Raw genomic sequence first — 17,003 nt, 5'->3', positions numbered from 1 at the left:
GGAAGGCTGAAGGAGCTCAAAGTTTATTTTTTGCTCTTGTTGCCAGTTACTGCTGATGCCTGCTGCTTTAGTGAGTAGGCTGGGTGAATAAAGGCAGCTCCTTTCTCCCATGTCCAGTCTTTTGGCAGTGATCTGTGAAAGTACAGCAAGGGCATAAAGTTAACAGCTGGGCACGTACTGACTCCCACCTCTGTTCCACAGGGAATCTCCTTCTCAGCACAAACAAAGTGAGGTTCAGCTCCGCCTCCAAGATCTGCTGCTGAGCGTCTGGGCACATTGCATATCCTCTGCCTCACTTAGCAAGTTGTCCATAGCTCTTCAGCCTGGGATTTCTAATCCTTGCCTGGGCTACACCTGCAAATGATGTCCTGGTTTTAATTTTACTTTTTCTTTTTCCTTTTAGCTGCAGATTATTTTGAGTTACAGTGTGAAACCACAGCCAGCAGAAATGAGCAGCTAAAAAAAACTGGTGGGAATTTGAAGGAAGCTCAACAACCAGTAAGTGAATGATGAAGACTTTGTCCATGCCCATCATCATCCCTGCTTGCTTCCTCCTGAAAATTACACATGGAGAAGTTGATTCATGTTTCTGTGGGACCACGTTGGAATCAGCAATAGAGTCATCACAGCTCCATCATCTCCTGCTAAAGGAAAAGACCAGGTATGTTTCATAGAGTACAGATGCTGTGCCAGGGGAAGTGTAGGCTCGAGGTGAAGAGAAAGTTCTTCACAGAGAGAGTTGTTAGCCATTGGAATGGGCTGCCCAGGGAGGTGATGGATTCACTGTCCCTGGAGGTGTTCAAGAGGGGATTGGACATGGCACTGAAAGACATGGTTTAGTAGTCATGAGGTGTTGGGTGACATAGTATCATAGTATCATTCAGGGTTGGAAGGGACCACAAGGATCATCTAGTCCCAACCCCCCTGCCATGGACAGGGACACCCCACACTACATCAGCCTGGCCAGAGCCTCATCCAGCCTGGGCTTAAACACCTCCAGGGACGGGGCCTCGACCACCTCCCTGGACAACCCATTCCAGGGTTTCACCACTCTCATGTTGGAGACATGTTGGACTTGATGATCTTTAAGGTCTTTTCCAACCTTATTGATTCTATGATTCTATGTTATTCCAGAGACATCTCTTTCCACTGCCCCAGGCAGATGTTTTCTCCCCCTGAGGCGGTTCCTGTTCATTGAAATCAGAGTTACTTCATGGCTTCAGTCATGGAGAAGCCTTCAAGAAAAACTCTCATAGTGCCTCTGCAGCGCTGGCAGCAGAGACCTTTCCACAAAGGCCATTTTAATAGCTGTTATCTGTATTCATAGATTCACAGATTGAAGGCTGGGAGGCACTACTGGATCACCTCTTTTGACCTCCATGAGCCCTTAAATGTCACCACTTACCTCTTCACTGAACTCACCTTTAGCAGTAGCACGTGTTCCAGCACGGGCAGAGAATTTGGCACTGGTTCTGGTTGTTTGTCAGCTTTGTTGTTGGAAACACTGCTGCAGCGTAGCAGTGCCTGAGGGAGCCATCTGAAGGCCTGGGGCCCCCTTACTGTTGGTCCCACTATACATAATTTAAAAAGACATCTATTGCCCCAGAGAACTTGGAGACTGTAAAGTATGTTGGAGGCTGAATGTCAAACACAATATTATGCAGCTGGTTTCAGGCTGCTCGGGCGAGTGACGGAAAAAATTAAGCAATGCGGTGGCCTAAAGTAGTTTGGGACTCCAGGGCTGAACTAGGGAAGGCAAACCTGAGGTTTTGCACAAATGCCACAGGCACAAGAGGAATGATCCAGGGAGGACAGTTGCCCTTAGCATGGCGGCATAATTTATAAATCAAAATAAATGAATAGAATGAGGAGAAGAAATATAAAATAATAATAAACAGAGGGGGAAAAAAAATTCAATCACGTCCCTGAGGATTAAAGAGACAAAATAACCTCAAGGAGAGCTGGACTCTCTGATCTTCTTCTGAGCTCTGGATGCCTGTGTTCCCTTTGCAAAATGATAAATAATCGACATAAACAGCAGGCTTAAAGGAGTTTCAAAATGCTGAATAAAATCAGCTCCCACACATACAAAACATTAATGTTTCCTGGTGTATATGTTTATTAATCTGGTTAGAAAGAAAGGAGGGAGCAAAACGATGCAATTATGGCCCTGAATGCGTAGTTGAAGGCAATTTAAGGGTTTATTTCATCCTTTTGTCCTCTGGAATACCATCTCAGTTTTCTGAGCAATACTTTTTCCTTCTGGAGGGCTTCAATGCCAGCTGGGATGTTTACAATTTTTTCTCTTATCTCCTCTGGAATGTCTATTGCTATTTTCAAGGCAGTCTTTTTCCCCAAAACCTAAATGAAGACTTGAAAACTGAAAAGTGCATGGGTCTTATTCTTCCTTTGCGTTACACTTGTACCTCTTAGGTGAACCAAGTTTGCTGGACTATCTCCTGCATGATTCCAGTCTGAGAGGAGAATGAGGCTGCTTGTCTTCCTGACTGGCTCAGCAGTACCAGCTGATCACAGAATCACAGAACTGCCTGGAACGGAAAAGACCTTTGAGATCATTGGGTCAAATCATCAGCCTAACACTGCCAACTCCTTGTCTAAACTGTGTTCCTAAGCATGACACCTATATGACTCTTAAATAACTCCAGGGATGGGAATTCCGTTACACACACTCACACAGAATCACCAAGGCTAGAAGAGACCTCAAAGATCATCAAGTCCAACCACAGACCTCATGACTAAACTATGGCACTGAGTGCCATGTCCAATCTCCTTTTGAACACCTCCAGGGACAGTGACTCCACCACCTCCCTGGGCAGCACATTCCAATGGCTAACGACTCCCTCAGTGAAGAACTTTCTCCTCACCTTGAACCTAAACATCCCCTGGTGCAGCTTGAGACTGTGTCCTCTTGTTCTGGTGCTGGTTGCCTGGGAGAAGAGACCAACTCCCTCCTGGTCACAACCACACTTCAGGTAGTTGTAGACAGCAAGAAGGTCTCCCCTTGAGCCTACTCTTCTCCAGGCTAAACAACCCCAGCTCCCTCAGCCTCTCCTCATAGGGCTGTGCTCAAGGCCTCTCCCCAGCCTCGTTGCCCTTCTCTGGACACATTCAAGTGTCTCAATGTCCTTCTTAAACTGAGGGGCCCAGAACTGGACACATTACCTCCCTGTGCAAGCTATTCCAATGCCTGATAACCCTTTCAGAGAAGAAACTCTTCCTAATATCCAAACTAAACTTGGAGCAACTTGAGGCCGTTTCCTCATGTCCTGTCACGTGTTACTTGGTTGAACAGAGCAACCCCTGCCACTCTACAACCGCTCTTCAGGTTGTTGTAGAGTGAAATAAGATCTCCTCAGCCTCCTTGTCTCCAGACTAAACATTGTTCTCCAGGTGCTTCACTAGCTTCCCTGCCCTTCTTTGGACATACTCCAGCATCTCAATGTCTTTCTTGAAGTGAGTGGCCCAAAACTGAACACAGCATTAGAGATGCAGCCTCACCAGTGCTGAGTACAGGGGTGAGATCACATCCCTAGTGCTGCTGGTCACACCATTCCTGAGAGGCCAGGATGCCATTGGTCCTACTGGCCACCAGGGCACACTTGCTGGCTCACGTTCAGCCAGCTATCAATCAACACTCTCAGGTCCTTCTCTGCTGAGCAGCTTTACAACCACTCCTCCCCATGCCTGTAGCGCTGATGGGGATTGTTGTGGCCAAAGTGCAGAGCCCAGCATTTGGCCTTATTGAAACTAAAAACCATTGCTCTTAGCCCATTGATCCAGTCTGCCTAGATCCCTCTGCAGAGCCTTCCTCTCCTCAAGCAGATCAATCACTTACAACCAGCTTGGTGTTGTCTGCAAACTTACTAAAGGTGCACTCAATCCCCTCAATCCAGGTCATTAAAGATATTAATCACTTGCTCTCGGAAATAGTCAAACATTACTGCTTAGGGTGAAAACCATTCAGCTGATGTGTTTCCCCTGTGAAGTAGCACATGTTTTGCTGAATTTTAAACTGATGTTGGCTTAGCTAATCAGGATCCCAGAACCACTGCAATAGGGCTTGAGCCTTTTATAATGCACTCAGATCTTTCCCAGGGTCTGAGTAATGGTGAAGTGCTGATAAAGACAGCAGCTATCTACCCACACCCACTCATACCCTTCATCACTACATGCCACAACACTAAGTTCCACACTGAGGAAACACTGGATTAGCTCCTGAAATGCACCACTGGAAACCTAAATGGGGTGAAAGTAGCTGCAAATTCATTTACATGATAGTAACACAAGCATGTACAAAGGATTTCAGCTTCTTGTTTCTGCTTGGATTTGGCCTTCCAGACCTCTGTGTGGTGCAGCTCCACTTGCTCTGATTACTTCCTCTAAGTTTGCAATAGCTTGGCAAAAGATCTACATGTTCCTGTAGCTGACACGTGACCTTACTCTTTTTGAGGCAGGCAACTGCAGTATTCTTGAAGAAGGATCTTGCCACAAGAGCAGGCAGATGTAGGAAAATGGGGAACATCAATGCTAAAAATAATGTAGGCTGAAGCAAGAGCTTCAGCAGAAAACCTCTGGCCAGCTGCTAGGCAGGGGAAGAAGCCACTCTGTGCAATTCCTTGCTCAGATGTGATGGATGTTCAAATGCTTTTAAATGCATCTTCTTCTCTCTGAAGTCAGAAACAATATTTAAGATAATCTATAAGCTAGCAGACACAGAAGGCTCTGGGAGCAACTGAAGGAAGCAACTGATAGACCTACATTATCCAGCACAACACAGTTCAGGAGACCTATTGATGTGGAGGGTATAAATGAATGGTGCCTCTGATTAAATGCCACCAGCTGTCTGTTAACCTAAGATCAAGATTAGCAGGTTGGCAGAGACATCCCAGTTAGGTCTGGAAGGAGTCCATCTGGTCCTGTCAGTCCAGACTCAGTTCTGCCTAGCTCTGTGCACCCTCCTTAACCATATGCACCCTACTCAGCCCTATGCACACTATCCAGCCCTATGCATCCTTTCTGAGGCTGTGAGTGGGGGGGAGTGGGATATACTGCGTTTAAAGAAAAGCAGCATGGCTCTGGAAACAATAGCTGTTTGCAATCATGGTCTCTTCACTTCATTCATTTTCTTAGCATGTCTCAAGCTCACTGTCCTATACAGTGGATGGGGGAAGGCTGAAACAGCTCTCTGTGTGGGACAGAGGGGCTGGAGCACATGGCTGAAGGATGGGAATGTGGTCTCTGGAGGGGTGTCCTGCCAAGGACCTGTTTGTGCCAAGGAGCTCCAGGGAGAATTCATCTGACCAGAAAAGAATTTCCTCCCTCAATTTATGGAGAGAGTGCTTTGGAAGCATGTTTTACATGGCATACTGAGAGCCCTCCTCCTCCTTCCAGGTGCCTTTACCCTGGTGCAATCCAAAAGGACTCTGCTTTATCGACAAGAAGAGGCAATCTGGACCCCTTGAGCAACATAATGTGGGCTTATTAAAGAAGCACAATTATTAGTGCCAAAGAGGAAGACAGGTCAGCAGTGGCCTCTGAAAGCTGTGAGAGAGTAAGAGGCTGTGATGAGACTTCCTCTTAGTCTTTCTTCTTCAGAAGAGTAGGAGATGTGTTGTGGAGCCCTCAAATACACAATGAAACTAGAGTGAAATCACAGGCTCTTGGACCTTGACAGATCTTAAGAGGAACTCTTGGTGGGGGGGAAAGTAGGGAGAAAAAAAACCTCTTTTTTTTCCTTCTTTTTTTTCTTCTTCTTCTTTTTCTTTTTCTTTTTCATTTTTCCCTATAAAAACTTGAAGTAAAGCAAGCCATGCTGTGTGTCTGTCCCTCCAGAAGTCTTCACATTTCCCTCCACTCTCAGAATTCGACTTAACAGGCTCCAAACCCAGGCTGATTTAGCAGCCAGTATTCTGACATCTCTTGGTGCTATCTAGAAAATGTCAGCAGCTCAAATTCTGCATAGAAATGTGGCTTCAATTTTCTTTCAAGCATTTTATGTGGGGTTGGTTTTTTTCTCCTCCTCTCCTTTGACATCCAGTAGCTGCAGGGATGATGCCTCAATTGAAGAAGTAGCTGCATTAAATGAAATGTGATAAAAAAAGACATCCAAATTCCAAACAGGTTTCAGATTAACTTTTTTTTACTATGTCAATTTAGAAACATATATTTAAATTTAAACTCGGGGGGTGGGGTGGGGTGGAGTTAGGGGAGGGTGGATGTGGGTGAAGGGCATTTTGGCTGCTTTAAGAAATTAATATAAGATGTTTTCTTCTTTTTAAGGACTCACAAGCCTTAAATTTGCAGGCAGATGGAAATATTATGAGTCTTGTATGGGCACATCTTGGCCAATTAAGCTTAAAATAAAGATTATTGAGGTTTCACAGACTGAAGGAGTTGGGGCTGTTCAGTCTGCAGAAGAGAAGGCTTTGAGGTGACCTAATTGTGGCCTTCCAGTATCTGAAGGGGGCCTACAAGAAGGCTGGGGAAGGACTTGTCAGGATGTCAGGTAGTGATAGGACTAGGGGGAATGGAATGAAGCTGGAGGTGGGGAGATTCAGGCTAGATGTGAGGAGGAGGTTCTTCACCATGAGAGTGGTGAAGCCCTGGAATGGGTTGTCCAGGGAGGTGGTTGAGGCCCCGTCCCTGGAGGTGTTTAAGAGCAGGCTGGATGAGGCTCTGGGCAGCCTGATGTAGTGTGGGGTGTCCCTGCCCATGGCAGGGGGGTTGGAACTGGATGATCCTTGTGGTCCCTTCCAACCCTGAATGATACTATGATACTTTGGCCCTGGCTGGGGGCCAAATGCCCAGCAAAACTGCTCTGTCACTCCCCTTCTTAGATGGACAGAGGAGAGGGGGAAATATGACTAAAAACAGTAACAAGACAGAAGCAATTTAATAATGATGATAAGAACAAGCAAAGGCCGTGCATGGAAATGAAAGCAGAGAGAGATTATATTCTCTGCTTCGCATCCTCAGGTGGCGGTCAGCCTTGGGAAGCAGGAATCTACATGTAACAGTAGCTCTGAAGGAGAGACACCACTGATTAATAGAATAAGAATAAGAATAAGAATAAGAATAAGAATAGGAATAGGAATAGGAATAGGAATAGGAATAGGAATAGGAATAGGAGTAAGAATTAGAATAGAATAGAATAGAATAGAATAGAATAGAATAGAATAGACTAGAATAGAATAGAATAGAATAGAATAGAATAGAAAGAATGGAATAGACTAGACCAGACCAGGTTGGAAAAGACCTTTGAGATCAAGTCCAACCTATCATCCAACACTACCTAATCAACTAAACCATGGCACTAAGCACCCCATCCAGTCTCTTCCTAAACACCTCCAGTGATGGTGACTCCACCACCTCCCTGGGCAGCACATTCCAATGGCAAATCACTCTTTCTATGAAGAACTTCTTCCTAACATCAAGCCTAAACCTCCCCTGGTGCAGCCTGAGACTGTGTCCTCTTGTTCTGTTGGTGGTTGCCTGGGAGAAGAGACCAAACCCCACCTGGCTACAACCTCCCTTCAGGTAGTTGTCGACAGCAATAAGGTCTCCCCTGAGCCTCCTCTTCTCCAGGCTAAGCAATGCCAGCTCCCTCAGTCTCTCCTCATAGAGCTTGTCCTCCAAACCCAATGTCCCCACACCTCCTTCTCTCACTTAGGTCTTACACTTGAGCTGATGTCTTATGGCATGCAATACCCCTTTGGCCAGTTTGGATCAGCTGGCCTGGAGGTGTCCCCTCCCAAGATCTTGCCGACCCCTCAGCATACCCTCGGGGAAGGGAAATGTTGGAAAAGCACAGCCTGGTTGCCAGTGCAGTAGTAGCCAAAACACTGGTTGTTATCAACACTCAGCTACATCATTGCAAAACACAGCACTAGAAAGATGCTTGGAGGAGAATTAACTCCAGCTCAGCCAAACCAAATACAATATGATGGGAGAACAAGCTTTGTGACTATCTAGACACGGAACAATATAATGAGGACGATCAGAGGGCTGGAGCACATCTATGAGGACAGACTAAGAGAGTTTGTGCTATTCAGTCTGGAGAAGAGAAGGCTCCAAGGAGACCTTCTTGTGGTCTTCCAGTATCTGAAGGGGGCCTACAAGAAAGCTGGTGAAGGACTTTTTAGGGTTAGGTCTTTGTTATCTTTTATGCTGTAAGTCAATAACAGGAATATCAGCAACAAAACCTGCCACCAAAGAACCCTCCAAATCCTGCACCGAGAACAACATCATCAAACAGCAGGTTACCCTTTAAATCATATCACAGATGCCTCTGCATCTGTGTTTCTACCATACAGCCCCAAATCCAAAAGAAACTGCCATCACAGAGTGGTATCACCGGCTGCTACCATAATATAGATTCACAAGTCACAAATACCAGTATTCTGCTTAAACCTGGCTTTAAAGGGACAACATCATTCAATTTTCATGTAAATAAGACTCATTGGAGAAAAAACAACTTGAAAATCAAGACAATGGAGGTCCATCCCCAAAATCTGAGTGTTAGGCAGGATGTTAAAAAGCTTCAGCACCAAGAAATATGCAAAACTTCTGTGAAAATCTTGCCAGTGGATGCTTACATCTGTGGCTGTTTTGTTGGTATTATAGAACAGTGTGGCCAGCAGGAGCAGGGAGGTCATTCTGTCCCTGTACACTGCACTGGTTAGGCCACACATCGAGTCCTGTGTCCAGTTCTGGGCCCCTCAGTTTAGGAAGGAGGTTGACTTGCTGGAACGAGTCCAGAGAAGGGCAACAAAGCTGGTAAGGGGTGTGGAACACAAGCCCTATGAGGAGAGGCTGAGGGAGCTGGGGTTGCTTAGCCTGGAGAGGAGGAGACTCAGGGGTGACCTTACTGCTCTCTACAACTACCTGAAGGGAGGTTGTAGACAGGCAGAGGTTGGTCTCTTCTCCCAGGCAGTCAGTACCAGAACAAGAGGACACAGTCTCAGGCTGCACCAGGGGAGGTTCAGGTTGGATGTTAGGAAGAAGTTCTATACAGAAAGAGTGATTGCCCATTGGAATGGGCTGCCCGGGGAGGTGGTGGAGTCACCATCATTGGAGGTGCTCAGGAGGAGACTTGATGGGGTACTTGGTGCCATGGGTTAGTTGTTTGGGTGGGTTGGATTGGTTGATGGGTTGGATGTGATGATCTTGGAGGTCTCTTCCAACCTGGTCTGGTCTATTCTATTCTATTCTATTCTATTCTATTCTATTCTATTCTTGTTATGGTTGTGGTTATTGTTATTGTTATTGTTATTTCCTTATCCTGACAAGGTTTAAGGTCATTCAGTCTTCCTCTCCCTGTTAAAATCCTGTGTGGGTTACCAAAATGTAAGTGGTGCTTAAATACCATACCGCAACTGCCTTGAGTCAAACAGATATGCAAAAGGGGCAGCAGGAATGTGTGATAAAGCACATTTTGGAATGGAAACTAAGGCTTTCTTTAGCACTAGTCTAACTCATACGGCGTCTTGGATTCAAATTAATGGACTCCTGGTAACTGCTTACAAAATTATGTTCCAAAAGGATAGCGAAAGTCTGAAAGTTTAATTCCCTGCGAGCAGCTGCAAGGAATCTCTTACAACTCCAGTGCTGCATGGAAATGGAATAAGATATGATTTTGCTTTGTAAATGTTTACCTGTTCTACCAGTTTTGTCAGTATATTGTCCTTTGGATTAAAAGACTTTGATAGCAGAAAGTAATTGCTGAAGAATAGTAACTTGGCGTCTGTGTATACCCATCAGAGATGGGGATTGGCTTAGAAATGCAGAAAATTGGCTGGAGGACAGAGACTTAGCTGCCAGCATTCCAATTTAAGACGTGCAGAATAGGTTTGATCATTTGTCTTCGTTTTCAGAGTGATAGTCTTTATGCATGTGTGCTTGCGCGTAGAAGGCTTGGCAATGATATAATCTTGGAAGGTTTTTAATCAGCTCAAGGGGCTTAGCTTAATACGAGAAAATGTATCAAAGCAAATGTAAAAGAAGTTGGCCTGTCAGTCAGCAAGCAGCTGAGGAGCTGAAGGACAGCATGTGACACCCATTAGGCAGCAAGTGCTGGAACTAACAACTGCCAAGGTAAGGGGATGTAAAGAGCCCACAGGCTAATAACTCATGAAAGGTAATGAACAGCTGAGGATCTCTCTACGTTATGTGTCCTGCCCACGACGTTTATGTGCTCAGAGAGCGACTAAGTTAACTCAAGAGCCAGAATCCAACAGCTAAGCTGCATTCACACATGACTAAAGGGAACCTTAGTGGTAAGGATGTGACATGTGTAGCTTAAATTTATGATGGCTCATCTGCTACGTGAGTGGTATCTTGAATGGAGTCCAACAGCTCTTCCGTCAGCTGCATCCATATGCTATGCATGTGTTCCCTGCTAAGCACATCTTTTAAATTTAGGCTTTGTGGGTGCATGTTCTACACTTTCTCCAGGTTTGTGGCTTTTTCATGTGCATTCTTTAGAAAAACACTCCTGTTCATTTCAAAGGATGTTGTGAGCTCTTCAGATGCTCTCCAGCCATTCAGCCGTGACCTTGGCAAGATGCCCTAGCACCCTCCTTTCCCATCCCACCACAGCTGTGTGGCAGCCACTACCACTCTTGGGGCTGCACTGCAAGTCAAGAGCAACTGATGCAAGTGTTAGTGCTTCCCTGCTGCTTTGTTCAGAGGTGGAGAACATCCTGTTAGTCCTTCCAATGATGCTTGCTCGTGTTTGGAATTTATAGACTCTTAGGCAGAATGATCTGACTATAGTGACAAAATTCCCCACAGACTATCTTCTCTGGGGGATTTTAAGCCTCACCCATTGATTAGGCCCAGGGGGAATGGAACAAAAATAGAAATGGGTAGATTCAGATTGGTTGTTAGGAAGAAATTCTTCCCCATGAAGGTGGTGAGACACTGGCACAGGTGGCCCAGGGAGGTGGTAGAAGCCTCATCCCTGGAGGTCTTTAAGGCCAGGCTGGATGTGGCTCTGAGCAAGGTGATCTAGTGTGAGATGTCCCTGCCCATGGCAGAGGGATTTGAGCTGGATGATCCTTGAGGTCCCTTCCAACCCTGACAATTCTATGATTCTATGATTTTTTGAATGTATGTTTGACACTAACAAGAAATCCTTTGTCACATTTTTGCAATATGGGCTAAGGGATGGGTGTTAGTATCTTTGAAAGTAATAGTTGCTCTCCATGGTCCTCTTCTAAGTTTGCAAACTGAAACAACTTTTCCTAGAAGAATAGAATAGAATAGAATAGAATAGAATAGAATAGAATAGAATAGAATAGAATAGAATAGAATAGAATAGAATAGAATAGAATAGACCAGGTTGGAAGAGACCTTCAAGATCATCACGTCCAACCTGTCATCCAACACCACCTAATCAACTAAACCATGCAACCAAGCACCCTATCCAACCAAGCACCCTATCAAGTCTCCTCCTGAACACCTCCAGTGATGGTGACTCCACCACTTCCTCAGGCATCCCATTCCAATGGGCAATCACTCTCTCTGTGTAGAACTTCCTCCTAACCTCCAGCCTAAACCTCCCTTGACCATTTAGGCTGTGCTTTTAAGAAAGGGACAGTTGCCGGAACACGGGTGTCAAACTACCCAGTAGCACGATGCAACACACACACACACACAATAGATTTTGGAAGCCTTTTCTTTGGCAGGCATTTGTTCCCAAGTCTTCTTCTGGAACAGAACATGCTGCCCTACACATCAGCAAAGAACAGAAGACTCAAGGAAAAGAAGAAAATTAGAAGGGAGAGAAAATATGAAATACTCTCTCGCAGCTACCAAATGTGGAGGAGCACTGCTCTGATATTAAAGACCTGTGCTGTTCTTCAGGCTTGAAACAAATACACAGCAGCTCCCAGAGGAGGAGAGAAAGCCAAAACACTCAGAATGTAATGAAACTGGACACAAAATTATATGCTCACATCAAACTGTTATGAAGGGGGGGAAAAAACCAACAGCGAAGTGCTAAAAAGTGTTGTCTGCAGGTTCAGGAATTAAACTGCGAGCAACCATTTGAAAATGGAGCAGCGGTAAAGCTTTAAAAAGCAGAGGGATTAAGGAATCTGCTGTAGCTCACATGGTAATCCATGCCAGGGGAAAAAAAATAAAGAAAAAAAAAAAGAAAGTAGAGAATTTGGATGTCTTCTGGTTTTAATGACACACAGTTTCCTCTTCCCACAGATAACCCTACTGATGTGGTCGTCTTGCAAGGAGAGAGAGTGGATTAAAAAATAGCATCTATTCAAATATTTAGCTCATGCCCACAGTAGAACTCATGTTACTTAACTTCAGCAGCCTGAAAGTTGGAAATGAGATTCATCTGCCCAAATTTAGCCTCCTACAGCGCACACGTCAACAGCTGAGCGAGTCATACTGGCTCCTTTATAGGCAAGGGAGAGAAAGAGGCACTTCTGATGCGTAAGCACATCTCATCTTCAAGGGAAAAAAAAAAACGGGTGTCTAAAAGAGAACCAGCCAGCCACATGTAGAAATGATCATCAGCTCCACCAGCTATAAAGAGAGGGCAGAATCTTTGTGGTTTTAAAGTTCAGCAAGCTGGATCTCTCTCAGAGTGTCGAAAGCGGTCATTCTCGTTCCCTCACGCTGACAGAGAGAAACATCCACTTCCAGAGGTCTTGATCGTCTTGGTCATCACCCTCAGCTGCAAATGCCTAAGATAGCTGGTATGAGCTGCCCTCCAGAGGTATGTGCTGTTGGGGAAGCCTCTGGGACTGCTGTGGAGTATGGACTGAAAGGAATTGAAATTATTTGAGCCATTCCTCATTCCACATGTTTATTTTTGTGGGTTTTAAATATTGGCTTTGGAGATATAGAGGGTTCAAGGAGGACCATGCCACCAAGAGGAGGGAGAGGCTCCAAGTGCCAGTGAAATTTGTATGTGTATTTACATACTGTTTAAGCCACTGCCTTCCCCGAAGTTTTCCTCTTCCTCTGTCAGTAGCTGCCACTGTTGGCATCAATTAAAAGGGTGTTTTTAATTCAGAGATGATGTGCTGTGCACAGAAGGCTTGGGGGCCTGTCCCAAACCCAGCTTCCCTTCCTTCCCCAAAGACAGAGTATTGCTTGCCCACTTGGCAGCTCTTCTTCTACTGCAGAGAAAAGAGGGGAAAAAAGGAGGCAAAGAGACATAGGAAGGTGCAATATTGAATTGGGACATTAAGGATAATGAAATGAGAAATTGCTTTTCTTTTTTCCTCTATTTTTCCTGTAGAGTGAGATAATCCCTCAATTCACAGTTATTTCATCCCCCCTCTGATTCACACAGCGATCCCTGGAGTATGCAAATGGAGGGCTGCAGGTTTTTCTGGTCACCGTGCTGCCTTTCACCTCTCTGTGCCAAGTGAGGCGTGAGGTCTCCTGCAGAGCTTGGCATGTAGCTCTCTGATGTGGCTGCACACATGTCCACGTACACACACCCAGATCACCATCTTGAAGAAGTGGTGGAAGCACTCAGCAAAACATATGCCTTTGTCTTTGCTTTGCACCGTCCCTCCAGAAAGCCAAATTCAGAACCTCACATCTCTTTTTCAGATTTAAGCTGCCTTTAATTACCTGCTACATGTGAAGTAAGTCCTCATTAAATAGAATTTATCCTAAAACATTCCTGATTAAGCAGTAGCAATTATTGCTCTCTGCCATTAGGCTTAGTCAGTCCCCAGGGAAGCTTCCTGAGAGCAGGAAGATGGTAATCTTTGCTCTCCAGCGCAGGAACTCTGATTTGGCTCGGTGTGTGTACAAGCCTGAGCCTGGGACTGATACATTTAGGGGTTACAAACAGGCAGGGATCTTTTTTCTCTTTTTTTTCTGGTGTTCCAGCAGCAGCTCTCTGGGGTAACCCCCTGAGCCCAGATTGAGGAGGTGGGGCTGGAAACCAGACTGGACACAGTCAGAACATTAAGCCCTTCAATGGATATTAAATACAATGGCCAGGCTCCCTAATGTCAACACTGGCCAGGTAGCCAGCAATGCATCAAGGCCAGCAGGTGAGCTTATAAGCCATAAGGGAGCCTCTGCCTCCCTGTGCTGCCTTTGCGTGTGAGCCACAGCAGCACTGCTCATTGGATTCCACATTCCTGGGCCACAGTAGCTGTTTTCAGAGCTATGAGCTGAGAGAGCTTCCCCTCCCTCTCCCCAGCTCCTGTAGGCATTGCTGCCTGCTGTCTGGGCAGCAGCTGAGCAGGCAGCAGCAGCTGTAAGGTTTGCTGAGGGGAGGGGACTGTTTCTCTTGTTTCTCCAGGTCCTTTCAGGCTATCCCCATTTGTGGCACACTCACAAATTGTAGCTCTGAATTTTATGCAGGAACTATGTTCTCTACCAGATAGCTGAGGAGACAAGGATGAGGGTCTAGAGAATATGTATCACAGAATCAGCCAGGTTGGAAGACACCTCCAAAATCATCAAGTCCAACCTATCGCCCAACCCTATCTAATCAACTAGACCATAGCACTACGTGTCTCATCCAGCCTCTTCTTAAACACCTCCAGGGACATCAACCCCACCACCTCCCTGGGCAGCCCATTCCAATGGGCAATCTCTCCTTCTGGGAGGAACTTCTTTCTAAGATCAAGCCTAGACTTTCCCCTACACAGTTTGAAATTTTGTCCTCTTGTTCTGTTACTGATTGACTGGGGACCACTCAGGACCAAACTTAGGTCCAAAGTCACAATGAAACTTAGAATTAGCAGAGGAGGGTAGATATTAGGCAGAGGATGTCCAGATCCTTCACCTTATTTTCCCCAAGCTCTCTTCCAGGCAGGAAAGTAACTTCTTTCAGCCTCAGTTCCCTAGATCGTCCTGCCAGAGGCCAGTTTCTCATCAGTGACACATGCAGGCTGAAGGCGGACGGGCAGCGTGGGAGGAGGTGGCCCTGGATTAGGTCCAGCTTTGCCAACCTCTGATGTGGTGCATAGAGCATCAAAGGATCAGCTTCAAAGTGCATGGGAGCAGCAGTCCCCAAAAGGCAGTGGGGGTGGGGGAGGGAGAGCCGTCTCCAGCAGTATCACTCACTCCACTATCATCACTGGTTTTGCTGTCACATGCCTGGAACGAAGGCTAGGGCTCAATCTGCAAAAGATCTGTCAGGAATAGAAAACAGGGCACACACACAGAGCTCTCCCTGTGGACAGAGCTTTTCAGGCTCCAGGAAACTGTGTTTCATCAGCTCCCACAGCAGATTGTACCTGGATCATTGCATTTAATACCCACTGAAGGATCTGATGTTTCTGACTACACCCAATCTGGTTTCAAGCTGATTAATGCATTCGGCCCCCACCACTTCCTGTGGCAAGGAGTTCCCTTGTTAGTGGTGTGCTGGGTGAGAAAACACACATGCACAGCAGGTGCTAGATCCACTGCCTGCTTGTTTCGGGAGAAACAGCAGCCCTGTGTTATGAGAAACAGTGAACAATGACTCCCTGTTCACTGCTGCCCTTGTACCTTGTCTGATTTCCTAGGTGTGACTTCCCCCCATTGGAACAGAGACAAGCTTTGTGGCATCCCAAAGCTTTTCTATTTCTGCAAGGCTGCATTCTGCAGATACAAAAGTCAGACCACTTAGGCTGAAGCTCAAACCTCTTTGTTACCCTACATCTCTGTCTGCTCTAGATGCATGTCTTCGTCAGGGCAGCTTCTATGTCTGCAGGAAGAGCATCTCCTTTTCCCAGTTCCTCTCATTTCTGTCCTTCCTGACTTTTCAAATCCAGTATCCATAGGTTAAAAAGCTGGCTGCTTGCTTGTTCTGCTCCTCTGCTTGTAGGACACCTAATAATAGCACTTACCTGGAACATTTAGTTCTCCAGAAACTGCACAAACCCTGATCACCACTCTGGGCTTGTGAAGGAACTGAATATTCAGTGGCAATAAGTCAAAAGGACTGGGAAGGCTGACAGCTCCCCCTTCTGCTCTGCCCCCCAGCCCCTGCCTTATATTCCCATATGAGGAGACACACTCATCCCCTGTTCTTTCACTCCATACTTCTGGCACTGTATGTGTTACCCTGGTAGAATCACAGAATGGTCCAGGCTTGAAGAGACCTCCAAAAGTCATCTAGTTTGACCTCCCTGCAGTCAGCAGGGACATCCCCAACTAGATCAGGCTGCCCAGGGCCTCGTTAAGTCTCACCTTGAATATTTCCAGGGATGGGGCCTCAACCACCTCCCTGGTCAACCTGTTCCAGTGTTCCACCACCCCCGTAGTGAAGAACTTCCTGATATCTAATTTAAATCTGCCCTTCTCCAGTTTGAAGCCATTGCCCCTTGTGCTATCACTGCAGGCCTTTGTAAACAGTCTCTCTCTATCCTTCCTGTAGGCTCCCTTCAGGTACTGAAAGGCTGCAGTTAGGGCTCCCCGGAGCCTCCTTTTTTCCAGGCTGGTACACAGACCCATGCCCCACCCTGGAGCTGTTTTGGTCATCAGATCACAGCCTACATTCCAAATATCATCGTGCTTAGCCCCACACCACAGCAGTGATGTTTACAATGTTATTTTATGGAAAAACAAAAGGAAATCTAGGTGACTGGACAGTGGCCATGAAGGGTCCAAGAGCTGTCCTCAGGACTTTCAGGGGATTTCCAAATGATGTGTATCCTTCTGGGACAGGATGCAGGCACATCAAAACAAGCAGGAGGTGCTAGTCCATCCTGGGACAAGGACTCACACAAGACATCAAAATGATGATTCAGGCTGGATGTGAGGAAGCTCTTCACCATGAGAGTGGTGAAGCCCTGGAATGGGTTGTCCAGGGAGATGGTTGAGGCGCCGTCCCTGGAGGTGTTTAAGCCCAGGCTGGATGAGGCTCTGGCCAGGCTGATGTAGTGTGGGGTGTCCCTGCCCATGGCAGGGGGGTTGGAACTAGATGATCCTTGTGGTCCCTTCCAACCCTGACTGATACTATACTATGAGGTGCACCTTGTGCAAATATCTGCACA

General features: G+C 46.1%; 1 long non-coding RNA gene across 1 annotated transcript; it reads left to right on the top strand.

Annotated features, from left to right (window-relative positions):
* Nucleotides 1-277: 277 nt before the first annotated feature.
* LOC137445443 (uncharacterized) lies at nt 278-12,635 on the top strand. The gene is made up of 3 exons (XR_010988406.1): nt 278-661; nt 5,413-5,541; nt 12,238-12,635. It is a non-coding gene; the product is annotated as an uncharacterized lncRNA (long non-coding RNA).
* Nucleotides 12,636-17,003: the final 4,368 nt, after the last annotated feature.

The sequence above is a fragment of the Melanerpes formicivorus genome, unplaced genomic scaffold (assembly GCF_026170545.1).
Source record: "Melanerpes formicivorus ecotype bairdi unplaced genomic scaffold, bMelFor1.0.p_v2 SCAF_2, whole genome shotgun sequence".
Lineage (NCBI taxonomy): Eukaryota > Metazoa > Chordata > Aves > Piciformes > Picidae > Melanerpes > Melanerpes formicivorus.
This window is presented reverse-complemented; position numbering and strand designations above follow the sequence as displayed.